This window comes from Zingiber officinale, chromosome 7A (genome assembly GCF_018446385.1).
Source record: "Zingiber officinale cultivar Zhangliang chromosome 7A, Zo_v1.1, whole genome shotgun sequence".
Classification (NCBI taxonomy): Eukaryota; Viridiplantae; Streptophyta; class Magnoliopsida; order Zingiberales; family Zingiberaceae; genus Zingiber; species Zingiber officinale.
This window is the reverse complement of record NC_055998.1, coordinates 113548929-113554181: the sequence shown is the minus strand read 5'-3', so window position 1 is coordinate 113554181 and position 5253 is coordinate 113548929. Positions and strand designations below refer to the sequence as shown.

General features: G+C 36.6%; 1 non-coding gene across 1 annotated transcript; it reads left to right on the top strand.

Annotated features, from left to right (window-relative positions):
* The first annotated feature begins 1533 nt into the window (after positions 1-1533).
* On the top strand, positions 1534-1639 carry LOC122003154. The gene has a single exon (XR_006117823.1). It is a non-coding gene; the product is annotated as a small nucleolar RNA R71 (small nucleolar RNA).
* Positions 1640-5253: the final 3614 nt, after the last annotated feature.

Below are 5253 nucleotides of genomic sequence, written 5' to 3'. Positions count from 1 at the left end.
TGAAAACAAAGAAAATGAACTTGGGTTGCCTCCCAAGAAGCGCTTGTTTAAGGTCATTAGTTCGACTACCTCATTAGATTCATCTAAATCTCGCTCTTCGAGGGGTAAGATATTTCAAAACCCTCCTACCGAGGGCTCTTATTATAGAGGGAGCTTCCAATATAGGAATTACAAAATGAAGTATTGCTCTCTCCATCTTCATCTTTTTTGAATTGAAGTTCTCTTAGGTGGTCGAAGACGTTTCAGTGTGAGCTTCTAATTATTAGCCCAAGTGAAATCTGCACATGCAAAGAAAATACAAATCTCCCACAAACATATTAGATAAGATAGAGTCATAACCATATTAAGATAAACAGAATAAGAAATAAAAACTGAATCACATCCAACAAAGTCAATGATAGGTACCTCTATAAAATTTTTCAAAATATCACAAGAAATACTAACCTTATTTTGCTGAGAGATACCTAAAATTTCTAAGCATGTAGATGTGACGTCCTTTGAATCAAATGATGGTTCTAGCTATGGCTCAGGTGTTGATGATATCTATGATGGTGATTCTTGAGACTCTGCTAGCTCTGCAAAAGTCCCTACACATTGTTCCCCAACATGATCAATTCTTACAACCTCTAAGGGTTTTGTGGACAAAGGTGGTGATCCTTGAGATGTTGCTTCAACAACACAACTCCCTACATATTCTTCTATATCATCATCATCAACACATACATCAAAAAATAAACCAACATCTATATCCTCAATAGGAGAATCAATTACAAGAGGATCAATAATTTTACTTGCAGTTTTAAATTGATCTACCACATCACATTCATCATCTGAAAATTTAATGTCACTATAACACCCTATAAAATTTGAAGGCGGATCTGAAATTTTATTTACTGCTGCATTATCAATAAAATCCTCATCTTCAGAGTCCTCATCTTCATATACATTCAAAAATCTGTACTCATCCATATTAGTGTCACAGGATTTGCAGAAGTCTTTATTTTCATTGACTCCCACTAACCTTTGTGGAAAAGGAACCCTTAGTGAAGGTCCTGGGAAAGATTTAACTTCCTTTTTCCCAAATTCCCTTTGAGCTTTTGGAGGAGGCCCAACTTACTTATCTAGTGTTGGTGTGATCAATAACCCAACATCGTCACACTTTTCACTATATCTTGTTTGCGAAGGAGGGAGATCTCCTTTAAACTATTTTGAAACAATACTTTAAATCTATGCTCCCAAATGTTTGAACTCCCTATTCTGTGACTTGTGATTTTCAAGACTCATAGATGGTTGAATTACAATTTGTTTGACAAGCTCTATAGCATTTATGGCTTGCACTTCATGAATGTTTAAGGGAAATTTCATCCAACTTATGCTCGACCATTCATGGAGGTTCAATGTCACTTGATCAATTAACATATATGCTTCATTTACACTTTTATCCATATAGATCCTCCAGCTGATGAATACAATAAACTCTTGTCTGAGAAAGAAATTCCCCCATAGAATATGTACAGAATCAACCATTTTTCAAAACCATAATGAGGGCACTATCTTTGAAGACTCTTGAATCTATCTCATGCTTCAAATAATGATTCTCCATATACCTGAGCAAAATTTGTTATGCAATTTCTCATATACACTGTTCTGCTTGGAGGGAAAAAATGATTCAGAAATTGCTTCTCCAATTGCTCCCAACTTGTGATACTTTGAGGATGGAGAGAATATAACCAAGTCCTTGCTTTATCCTTGATATTGAAAGGAAATGTCATCAATCGAACTGCATCTGCTGACACTCCTTCACATTTCACCATATCACAAATCTCTAAAAATGTTTCAAGATGCAGATAAGGACTTTCTGATACTTCTCCTCCAAATTTGTGACCTTGTATCATAGAAATTAATTCTGGGTCTAGTTGGAAACTTTTTGCTTCAATTTAAGGTTGCACAATGGGAGATAAAAGTCTCGCAGAAAAGGGTGTAGAAAAATTTCTCATGGGCCTGCTTGACATGTTAGTGCTCATGGATATTCAAAAAAAAATTATTAGAAGAAAAAAAATTGAAGAATCAAAGATAAGAAATAAAATGCAATATGAAAAGAAAGAAAAAAAATGCAGAATTTAAATTTCGAGAAAGAAAGTGCAAAATGAAAACAAGAAAGAAAAAACAAAAGGAAAAAGAAAAATGTCTAGAATAATTCATATGCTAATTAACTAATATGTTTATAAGTTCTTGTTATTCTTGATGCCTTTACGAAGTTTGATCTTTACATACACAAGAAAATTATTGCAAGATATATTTGTTCAAAAGAAAAGAAAAAAGAAAGAGAAAAGTTAGGTTAGAATGTAAAAAAAATATTGACAAGATGTAGAAAGATATACTTATGAAAACATAATTCTAAATATTAGTTACAACTATGCTAATGAAAAGAAAAGTTATGTTTAATCAAACTCAATTAATAATCTCTAATATTATAAGCGCAGTCCCTGACAACGACACCAAAAACTTGTTAACGTTTTGCAAGTGTACGGATACGTTGTCAGTAATAAAGAAAGATATCGTATTCACAGAGACTGGTTATAACCACTAAAGATATCTCAACACGAATTAGCTAAACAACTAATCAATTGATTTATAAAAACTAAGTGCAACTATGGAAAGTAAAGCATAGAAATAAAAGCATAGAAACAGGAATAAGGGCTATGATAAAAGGAAGTTCTAGGAGTTTTGATTTCTTTGTAATGTTATTCAATGTAAATGATCTACCAAATTTTTTCCTCAATTGTCCATCATTTGTAGAAGGTTGCCAATTCTCTCTTGCAATAGACAACCAGCTTAGGACCAAAATCTATATCTAAATGTGATCAATTAGGAATGATTCCTATAATGTCCTTACACGGGCTTGCCTGTCACGTGCGTCCCTCGGATAATTAACATAGAAATTCATTACTTCTCAACCCATATCAAGATATAAAATATTAATGCATACAATCTATCATACCCCCTTGAATGATCTTATTTCACCTTCAAGATTATCCCTCAATCATCCTTACACGGGGTTATCTGTCACGTACGCCCCCGGATAATCAAATGAGGAATTACCTCTACAATATATACAAGATACTCAAACATTCAATCAAGTATGGTAATTGAGTCCAATTACAACAATCCACACAAGATCAAATAAATACAAAAAAGATAAAATCATAGAAATAGAAAATTGGCAAATTCGCAAGAGTTTACATCAAATCATATTACAAATACTCCCTCCATCCTAGAACAAAGAGATTTAATCCATAGAACAAGAAAAGAAACCCAAAGACAAGAAGATCATAAGCATCTTGATCCCAAAATCCAAGAAGAGAAAGGGAAGAAAAGCTTATCTACGATGAAGAAAAGTCTTCGGATTCAATCCTCGATCTCGGAGTCGATTCGTTGAAGATATGCTCTTAGATCACCAGAAAATCCCTCCAAGAAGGTGAGGAATTGCCCAAATCTTGTTTTTCTCCCCAAAAGGGAGAACTCCCCTTCAAATGATGGAAGAGACCCTTATAAAGAGCAGGGCTTTAGGCGCCACACGACCCCGAGACACGGTTGTGTGAATCTCACATGACCTAGCTCATTCTCTTCACTGCCCATCTCACACAGCCGTGTGGTGCACACGGCCATGACATGTTCTGCCACTGCACATCTCACACGACCGTGTAGATCTACACGGCCAGTGTTGCCTTCAACTCCGGAACTCATGCACGGCCATGTTTGGGACACGACCAGGGTCTGTTTGGCTTCTGGAAGGCTTGCACAGCCGTGTAGATCTACACGACCGTGGCTCTCTTGGCCTCAAAATTGGCATGGCCGTGTGATGCACACACGGCCGTGTCCTTTTCCTTTTCTGTAGAAGCTACACAGGAAAGCTTCACCACACGGCCTGGACACTCCTCTGCTCTGCCAATGCTGCATTAGTGAGCATCACCACACGACCCAGGTCACTCTCCCAGATATGGCCGTGTGGCACTTCCAAGATGGTGTCTTCCTCCTTACGTTAGCTTGTAGATTTGGCCTCAATCATAAATTTTTCTACAAATACGACTCTTGCACACTTAAAATTCACAAAAGCATATCTCCGAACAAAAAGAGTAAATATGCTAAAAGCAAAGCTGAAAGTACAAAAATGGATAGATAAAGCAAGCGCAAAATATGTGAATGTGTGTTAAAGCATGCTTAACAAATGTATAAAATCTACGCACATCAGTGCCCCATGATGAGCTCTAGGGAGGGCTCTTCCAAACTTGACTGATAATTTATTTATTATGGTAGCTTTGGCTATATGACTACATGTTCTCTAGGAGGTACCTCTAGGATCATGGGACTATTGACTGACTCTATTAGTGGTTACCAGATATGTGATATATTCATCTTATTAGCTATGCAGGATCACTTGTGCATTGTATATTTTTCTCCGCTATATTGTAATTGAGTTATGTTTTATGATAGCTTCTTGTTGCTATTTCTGCTACTTTATGGATGTCCTTTTATACATAATGGATTGTGGTTGCTGGGTTCATAGACTCATGATGTCTACATTGTCCGATGGTCTAGGAGTGCAGAGCACACTGGTTTCATTGCGAGAGGTTTTCTTTATTATTTGTAAGAGGGATGTTCAGGGAATTATTTTCCTTATTCATTAAACTCTTGTTTAAGATGCAGTCATTTTCATTGGTTAAGTTAGTTCTTCTTGATGGGATTGTACTTCGGTTTTCTACATAGCAGTTGATGAGAGAGTTTAAAAAAAAACTTGAGGGACAACCTAGGGATGCTTCAGTTGGTATCAGAGCACACTCCTAAGGGACAACATGCGCAACCCATCTCGTCAGGAACTTGACTACTTCAGCCAACAAGTTTGTAAGATCTATGTTTTTATAGCCCTTCATTTAATGTGATAACTTAGCCATGTTATGATTGATATATTGATACGTATTTATGAGACAACAATGAGAATATATTGGAGACGTATAGATTATGGCTGGTTGAAGGAACAATGGTGAGATAAGTGGACAGAACAGTCAGTTCCTAGTAGGGCTTACTGCACTTCTACAAGAGCAGAATCGTGTTCATGGAGAGAAGATCCAGCAATTATTGTAGGCTAGGGAACAGGAGAGTGCTCCCAGACATCCTGCAACCAGTGCACACCCAGTCTATAAATAGTTTCGGGAGCTCGAACTAACAGAGTTTAAGGGCACCACAAATCCGATT